At 37.7% G+C, this 9,607-nt stretch overlaps 1 protein-coding gene across 3 annotated transcripts in view; it reads right to left on the reverse strand.

Moving 5' to 3' along the window:
* The window catches only part of gnb1l (guanine nucleotide binding protein (G protein), beta polypeptide 1-like), a 57,074-nt gene extending 50,101 nt beyond the window's left edge, over nucleotides 1–6,973 (reverse strand). For all 3 annotated transcript variants that reach the window (XM_016572814.1, XM_016572812.1, XM_016572813.1), the window contains exon 1: nucleotides 6,902–6,973. The gene's annotated coding sequence lies outside the window, so the exon portion shown is untranslated. The remainder of the gene's footprint in view (nucleotides 1–6,901) is intronic.
* Nucleotides 6,974–9,607: the final 2,634 nt, after the last annotated feature.

Below are 9,607 nucleotides of genomic sequence, written 5' to 3' on the forward strand. Positions count from 1 at the left end.
AGTCGTGTTATTTTATTACGCTTTGAAGAAACGTGCATAATATGTTGCTCGATGCGCCCTCTTGTGGCCTCAGGAGAGAAGCCAAAAGCTTTTTTTCCCTCTAACTGAAATTATGCCTTTTAAATTCGGATATAATTCGAATTTTGATCATATTTAAGTGGAAAATTCGAATTTAGTTCTTCAGTCATTTTGACAGCCCTACATTTTTTACTGCATTTTGATCAAAATGCAAATGCATTCTCGGAAACGCAATTATTATGGCCCAAAATGATGTTGTCAATATTGTGCTGAATTAGGATCTGTAACTAAATGTACAGGCAAAGGCAGGTATGAAATGAGAATGCCTGTTTCTGATGGGAGGATGAAGAGAAAGAGAGAGCGTTTTTCAGCTCTCTTGGTGTAACAGATAAGACAGCTCCAGTAATCTGACTCTAAGACTCTGGATAAAGGCAGTTTGTCTCTTCGTGGGCCATCTGTCAACACCTGCTTGGTAATTAGGCCTAATTATGAGAGAGAGTTCGCTTCCCCTTCATGTTATTAAATAAGAAGCAGCCACGTCAGCCAGGTATCTCTCAACACGGGCGAAGGGCTGGCGACCTTCAGATCAAACACAGGCTCTATCTGTGGCCCCTGCGCTGCGACTTATACCGGAGGAGGGGGAGCGGCAGTCATTTTAACGTGGGCTTCAAAGATAGAGGACAGCCGGTCCGCATTCCTCTCCCCCCCGCGCTGTAGAATCAGTGGATCCAGTGATGGGCAGCCACACACCTCTGCCCAAACCACTGTCATACGCTGCCATTCATAAATAAGCCCAACTAAGATCCTGGAGATTGTGGGAATGTGATTACCGCTGCCTTTGCAGAGCAGGTGGATGCCATCTTTAAAGCACTGCTGTGACAAAGCATTATGGGAAATTTAAAAAAGTCTTAGAAATAAAAGGTGGCTTATTACTATGTGCAGGAGATGCAAGTTCAATTCTAGCGTTATCATACCCTGTACATAAAACATAAAAGGTCAAAAAGAGATGTGCTATTACCGATCTAATCAGACTTATGATTTTTTATCCCATAATGAAGGAGAGTCCAGATTCACAAAATTCTTAACTTTAACTTAAGAATATTTTGTATTCCCAAAAACATTTATTAGGAATGTTCTAAAGACAAAACTTTGAATTCTTGAAAGAATGTCTACTTAAAAATTATTGTGATTTTTTTTTTTTAAACTCTTAAAATAATCTCCACTTTGTCTTAAATCCCCAATAGGCAAGATGTTTAATTAATTTATTACGGATGTGCACAAGTTCTCTGAAGTGACACCACTGATCAATAAAGTAAAGAATGATCGGTCATGATCATGCGTGACATGACTTTTTCTAAATTCATAACAACTCTACAAAAACAAAAATAGGGACAGAATCAAATTGGGACAATTCTGACAATTTTTGGCAGAATTTAGCACATACAGTATGAGCGCGCTTATAACCAGGGGGCACATTCAGAAAAAAATGTGTACTTTACACTAGTATTCAACGTCAATGCTTCTCATTCTTACTATAAAATAATAACAATAAAAAATTAAACTTTTAAGAACTGCATTCAGGAACATTCTTACAAACTTTTTATAATGCACTCTATATGCACGATTGGACAACATCCGGTGCAGTGCAGTGTATAGAAATTGTGAGAAAATTAAAGGGTTACTCCACCCCAAAATGAAAATGGTGTCATTAATCACTTACACCCATGTCGTTCCAACCCCATACAAGCTTCGTTCATCTTCGGAACACAATTTAAGATATTTTGGATGAAAATTTAATTGGCAGTCAATGTGACAGTCACAAGCCTCCGGTTTTCATCCAAAATTCTTAAATATCTTAAATTGTGTTCCGAAGACGAACGAAGCTTTTACGGGTTTGGAACGATGGGGGTAAGTGATTAATGACAAAATTTTCATTTTGGGGTGGAGTATCCCTTTAAGCACAAAATGAAATCTTAAGAGGATGTGTCATATTGTTTTATTATGCTAAAATGTTATGCTTGCTTACTGTTAAAAACATGATATATACTATATTATAATATAAGTTCTGATCATAAAATATGCTATATGCTACTACCACAGTTTGCTATGTGAGAATACTATAACAGAAGATAACTATAACAAAAATTTAGCATTCGTTCTTAAGAAGGATATTTGAGTTCCAACCAGAAAGCAAGCTTAGCGACACATAGCAACGTGCTCACAACCGCTCAAAAACACCTTAGCAACCACCAACAACATTCTACAATCGTGACGGCGAGTTCTACACAGACAAGACCAGTCACAATTTAAAAAACTAGTTTGGGAATATTTTCGAATGTCTGAATATAATCCAAATGTTTTCATGATAAAACATCAATGAATCATACTTAAAAGAACATAAAGGGAGTAGAATGACTTTGAAGGCTGTGCGCTGGTGCAGTGTCCCGGTTTGAATGATATCATACCTCGGATATTACTCACTCTTTTCTTTATTCTTATCTCGGTTTCCCTCCTCTCGCTCTCTTTCTGTTACTTCATTGACATTTCCACCTCACCGAGCCCAATGCTCGCATAATCATTAGTCAGCATTTCTATCCCCAGTTTTGACCCCGTGTGCCAAAAAAAGGCAAATTCTCCCGTGGAGGAAACAAAAGTGGCGAACAGACCTGCAGGTCCATTCTAAAGCTCAGTTAAACAAACAGAGGAGGAAGTGCGGGGTACACACACGCCCTTTATTGTGCTGCCATGCGTCGGCAAAGGAAAACGGAGGGAAGGGGGGAGTATATGGACTGGAAAAACAGCTCTGTGGAAGATAGAGAGCTGAAGTCAGACACAAGTGCATCCACACCCACTGTCACTCAGGCTGACGGAGGTGAGCGACAGGCCCCATTGTTCCTGTCCATGGCGTGAATGCCACACTGAGGCTGACAGAGATAAGGGCTGAATGCATATGCGTGTGAGGGAAGTGACGGTGGCCACTTTGTCATTGCACCCGGACTTAAGGGGCTTTAGTGCTGATTACCTAAGAGACCTGCAGGTAACACGTGTTTATCTGTGGACATTATCACCTGCTTCCTTGCAATGATGTATTGAGGGATTCGGGTTTACTGGACTGATGCAGACAGGTTCATGTGCACTCGCTTAAGTCACACCCTCCTGTTGGGTTGAGGTTTCATTCCATATTCAAACTGATTGACACACTGGTTAAACTATTTATTTCTTCTTGAATTTTTTTTGAGTATTTCTCATTTAGAGTCATGAATGTGCATGCAAAGTTTCGACACACTGATGCGTTTTGGAAAGGATGTACAAATTTTGTTATAACTTTTTGTCATACTGACCGCCTCATTGCTTTCCATGCAATTTGCCAAAAATCAACACTTCAAAAAACAGCAGAGTCAGATTGTAATTTAATTGGCAGTCAATGTGACAGTCACAAGCCTCCGGTTTTCATCCAAAATTCTTAAATATCTTAAATTGTGTTCCGAAGACGAACGAAGCTTTTACGGGTTTGGAACGATGGGGGTAAGTGATTAATGACAAAATTTTCATTTTGGGGTGGAGTATCCCTTTAAGCACAAAATGAAATCTTAAGAGGATGTGTCATATTGTTTTATTATGCTAAAATGTTATGCTTGCTTACTGTTAAAAACATGATATATACTATATTATAATATAAGTTCTGATCATAAAATATGCTATATGCTACTACCACAGTTTGCTATGTGAGAATACTATAACAGAAGATAACTATAACAAAAATTTAGCATTCGTTCTTAAGAAGGATATTTGAGTTCCAACCAGAAAGCAAGCTTAGCGACACATAGCAACGTGCTCACAACCGCTCAAAAACACCTTAGCAACCACCAACAACATTCTACAATCGTGACGGCGAGTTCTACACAGACAAGACCAGTCACAATTTAAAAAACTAGTTTGGGAATATTTTCGAATGTCTGAATATAATCCAAATGTTTTCATGATAAAACATCAATGAATCATACTTAAAAGAACATAAAGGGAGTAGAATGACTTTGAAGGCTGTGCGCTGGTGCAGTGTCCCGGTTTGAATGATATCATACCTCGGATATTACTCACTCTTTTCTTTATTCTTATCTCGGTTTCCCTCCTCTCGCTCTCTTTCTGTTACTTCATTGACATTTCCACCTCACCGAGCCCAATCCTCGCATAATCATTAGTCAGCATTTCTATCCCCAGTTTTGACCCCGTGTGCCAAAAAAAGGCAAATTCTCCCGTGGAGGAAACAAAAGTGGCGAACAGACCTGCAGGTCCATTCTAAAGCTCAGTTAAACAAACAGAGGAGGAAGTGCGGGGTACACACACGCCCTTTATTGTGCTGCCATGCGTCGGCAAAGGAAAACGGAGGGAAGGGGGGAGTATATGGACTGGAAAAACAGCTCTGTGGAAGATAGAGAGCTGAAGTCAGACACAAGTGCATCCACACCCACTGTCACTCAGGCTGACGGAGGTGAGCGACAGGCCCCATTGTTCCTGTCCATGGCGTGAATGCCACACTGAGGCTGACAGAGATAAGGGCTGAATGCATATGCGTGTGAGGGAAGTGACGGTGGCCACTTTGTCATTGCACCCGGACTTAAGGGGCTTTAGTGCTGATTACCTAAGAGACCTGCAGGTAACACGTGTTTATCTGTGGACATTATCACCTGCTTCCTTGCAATGATGTATTGAGGGATTCGGGTTTACTGGACTGATGCAGACAGGTTCATGTGCACTCGCTTAAGTCACACCCTCCTGTTGGGTTGAGGTTTCATTCCATATTCAAACTGATTGACACACTGGTTAAACTATTTATTTCTTCTTGAATTTTTTTTGAGTATTTCTCATTTAGAGTCATGAATGTGCATGCAAAGTTTCGACACACTGATGCGTTTTGGAAAGGATGTACAAATTTTGTTATAACTTTTTGTCATACTGACCGCCTCATTGCTTTCCATGCAATTTGCCAAAAATCAACACTTCAAAAAACAGCAGAGTCAGATAAAAAAAAATTTAAAAAAAGTTATTGTAGCTTGTCACACACTAAAATTTTAATAGCACAAGAAATTCAATGTTTACTCAAAATTAAGGACTAATGATTTTTGGCAAATTGCACGGAAACCAACAAGATTCAATTTGACCCCCAACACTAAAGTTGCACCCGGTTTTATTTATTTATTTATTTATTTCTCACAACTAACAACATGAATCCAACATATGCATCACATCTTGTCTACTAAGATGCCGTTCTCTGGTCAATTCCATACATATACTTCACTGACTATGATATCCCATAATACTGTGTGTGTGGTTTGGCATTGGACAGAATAACAATGTCTGATGGACTGGTTGAAAGGAGCAAAAATAAGCATTTTAGTGACTAAATATTTGCTTGGTCACTAAATCTCAGATATTTGGTCTAAAGCAGTGGTTCTCAAAACAGTACAATTCAAAATGTTGGGGTCAGTAAGATTTTCTTAAATGTTTCTGAAAGAAGTCTCTTTTGCTCACCAAGGCTGCATTTATTATTATTTACAGGAAAAACAGTTATATATTTAAAATATTATTACAATTTTACATGCCTTTCTATTTGAATGAATTACTCCGGTCTTCAAGGTGTCACATGATCCTTCAGAAATGATCCTAATACTCATTTGATGCTCAAGAGACATTTCTTATTGAAAACAGTTGTGCTGCTTAATATTTTTGTGGAAACAGTGGATTCATTGAGGAACAAAGTGCAAAAGAACAGCATTTATTTAAAATGGAAATCTTTTAGAACATTATGTCTTTACTCTGTCACTTTTATCACATCCTTGCTGAATAAAAGCATTAATTACTTAATTGAAAAAAATAATACAAAAATCTTGCTGACCCCAAACTTTTGAACTGTATTATGTATGTATGTATCATGAAATGGAAATCGACAAAAACAAAAGAATAAAAAGCACTAATTTTATTCTAACTGTTAGCCTATTTTTCAATGTTTCATTTCTAATGCCTGCTACAAATCAGCAAAGGTCTAGTCAAGCAAATGATGAGGCTCGTTCTTGATTTATTTGAACTGTGGGAATATTGATAATAATCACAATATGTTGCTTGCTTATCCTTAACATTGTACTCAGATTTATTTTTGCCCAGAGCTGAAAAAAAAAAAAAAAAAACATCGGTGAGTCAGTGATTACTTCGATGATCTGATTGGACTGAAGGTGGTAACGTTACCTAGACCGAAAAGTTCAAGAACCACTGGTACTAGATCTTTAGACATTAAGTTGTGGTGCCGTTTAGCCAGTTACCATCAAGCTCACACAGATTTCCTGGCAGAGTAATACAGGGGTGTATTTATAATATCAGCTATAGGCATGTTCCACATACAGGTATTCAAAGACGTATGTTAAATAAACAAATAAAATCTTGGTTTGATATTTAAATGACTTTCAGACAATAAGCGTTACTTTAGGGGGCCACATTATGCACAAATACAGAGTTTGACTCATTTACCACTAATCAGACATCAATAGTAATCCCATATTAATGTAGATTCAGTACGGATTATAGCTTGTACCTGTCCGAACACTGCAGTCCAGACAAAACAGGTCGCTGATGGGGCTGACAGCACGATGAGTGATACATTCAGTGCTGACAGCTGATAAAGCACCTACAGCTTCATTACAGGCACAAACCCGCTCTCACTGCACACATTAGCGCATAAACACGAGCAACTAAAGCACGAAGAACCCCAAAAATAGCCCCGACACAACAACATAAAACCATACGCCACTATTTGGAGTGGAATCGTCAGCAAAGCTATATATAAAAAAAAACATTGCGCAATCCGCTCACTATAGGAACGTAACCGCGGTACCTGTATGAAGTATGAACTGCGGAATCCCGCGTGCGACGGATGAAATCAGAACGTGCGACGGCGAAACTGATAAGCCCCGCAGTGGAGGAGAGCTGTCTTCAGCACTGCCTGAATTTTTAAAAACAAGTTGTTGATTGCCTATTCATACATTCATAAATTAATGTTTTTTTTAATTATTATTTAAAGAGAATGATTTTTTGTCTGTTACTATTTCTGGTACTTTTTATTTTATTTTATAATATTTTATTTATTTTATTGCTGAATCATCCAAGGAAAATTGTGGCTATGACTGGAAGTTCATAATAAATTGTTACAACCCCTGGCTCGAAGGGAAGCAACAAAAGGAGGGACACACGAAAACATAAGACTCAATAGGAAAAGGCTTTATTAAGCTCAAAAGTAAATCACTATAATAGAACAAAACACAACAGAAAAGATAATATTTCTGAAAACGTCAGCATCATCAGTGTGTAAAGCGGGGTGCCTGGCTGCTGGTGTAAAGTGCTGTTGTAGCCATGTAAAAGTGCTCAAAACAATACAAATCAAACCAAACACAACCCAATATCCCAAGTCCAAGACTCCTTTGTCTCTGCTAGTATCTCCTTTAAAGGAGCGTCTGAACCACAGCGGTAAACAAAATTAACATGGAATCTCTTCAGATATATAATAATCTTTTTGACAATTGTATAAATCTATTTTTATAGTTGTTTTTCTTGATAGTGATGACTGGTACTGATATATATATATATATATATCAGTATATATTCATTCATATATATATATATATATATATATATATATATGAATGAATATATACTGATATATATATATATATATATATATATCAGTATATATTCATTCATATATATATATATATATATATATATATATATGAAATCATAAATGTATGAGGGCTCTAGTTAAAACAATTTGAGAAGCTTTTTGAATCTTTCTAATATTTTTATTATTATGGTTCCATGTATGTTAATACTGTGAATGCAACCTGAAAAGTCCCCCTGCTGGGTAGAGCAGCGACTCTGTAAACAGCTAAGTCCTTTTTTGTTTCCCTCCTCTATTTCATCCTTTCTCTAAATGAGAAAACGGGAGGGGGAAAGTCCGCTCTAATCCACAGAGCACATAGCGGCCTTTCATACCTGCACCGGGTTAGAGAGAGACCTTTATTTGTACGTTTCGATCATGGAGAAGAGGTTTCAGGCTCAGCTGGGTCTGAGCAAAAAGATTAGATGTAACCAGAGCACTTTAAACCTCTTTAGAGGCCCTGGATTAGCTCAGCTGAGGGTTTCTCCATCTCTCCATGCATCTCTTCATCTCTCTTAAATGAGACAATAAGATCCACAAGGACACAGGTGCTGCCTAGAATGTTGAAGGAATGTGAGGTGATCTATAGATAAGGAAATTTAAAGCATTAATACATTTTTTTTCAAGGTAGTTCAGAAAAGCAATTATGTTGAGAGTTTCAAACAGCGTGGGAACAACCTATGAGCTCACACTTTACCACAATATCTAATAACATATTACTCTTTCTGTTTCTGAAGTATATATACTATCCACAGAATCAGAATGCAGTGCACTTGACTTGTCAGTGTGACAAATTAAAATAGCAGAAATTAAACTGTATTAAAAATAAAAAATATATACAACTAAAATAAATTCATAAATACAGAAAATGCCAAATAACAATATTAATTGACAAAGATGTATATTGCTTGTGATATAATCTGTATCACAAGCTAATTTAGATCAAATGAATGAACAGATAGATAGATAGATAGATAGATAGATAGATGCTCTTTTAGATATTAATCCAGAAATTAAAATTCATAATGTATACTGTTTATCTCATTAGCATATAGTGTAGCCTGCAGAGCAGTGTTCAGTGAGTAATAAGCTAGTATTCTATTCCATCAGTCATGGAGTGATGAGAATCAATTAATGTAAATGGAAGGCAGCAGGCTGCTGACCCTGCAGAGGGGGCCCTTAGAAGCACATCTTCTGCTCGGGCTGCTCAGATGCCATGCCCCACGTAACCATGAATTATTGGTGCCATCTCAGATTACCTGCAATATACCACAATGCCAGTGAGGGAGTGCTGCGGTCTCCCTGGGCCTGAGGAGGGGGGCCCGACATTGTTCATCTTGACGGTGGAGGAGGAAAGGAAATCCCTTGGCTCTCTCTCGCCACAAGGGCGTGTAGGTCAGTTTACAGCTCATCACTAAATTAGATAAGCTTTTAGTCAAACAAGCCTCTCTTTTAGACCGGACAGGCATGAACTTGATATTACTGATCATAAAAAAATAATAAAAAAAAAACTACAGGAAATACTACACACTACAGATCTAATGGAAATAATTTTACTGTACTATTCTACAAATTAATATCTGTGCATATATTTATTGTTAGTGCTACACTGAACAAAATTATAAACGCAACACTCTTGTTTTTGCCCCCATTTTTCATGAGCTGAACTCAAAGATCTAAGACTTTTTCTATGTACACAAAAGGCCTATTTCTCTCAAATATTGTTCACAAATCTGTCTAAATCTGTGTTAGTGAGCACTTCTCCTTTGCCGAGATAATCCATCAACCTCACAGGTGTGGCATATCAAGATGCTGATGTTACGGGGCTGAGAAGACGTGAGACGTGCGGATCCATATGCAAGCTTTATTAACATCAGAGGAGGTCAG

The sequence above is a fragment of the Sinocyclocheilus rhinocerous genome, unplaced genomic scaffold (assembly GCF_001515625.1).
Source record: "Sinocyclocheilus rhinocerous isolate Xijiao unplaced genomic scaffold, SAMN03320098_v1.1 scaffold352, whole genome shotgun sequence".
Classification (NCBI taxonomy): domain Eukaryota; kingdom Metazoa; phylum Chordata; class Actinopteri; order Cypriniformes; family Cyprinidae; genus Sinocyclocheilus; species Sinocyclocheilus rhinocerous.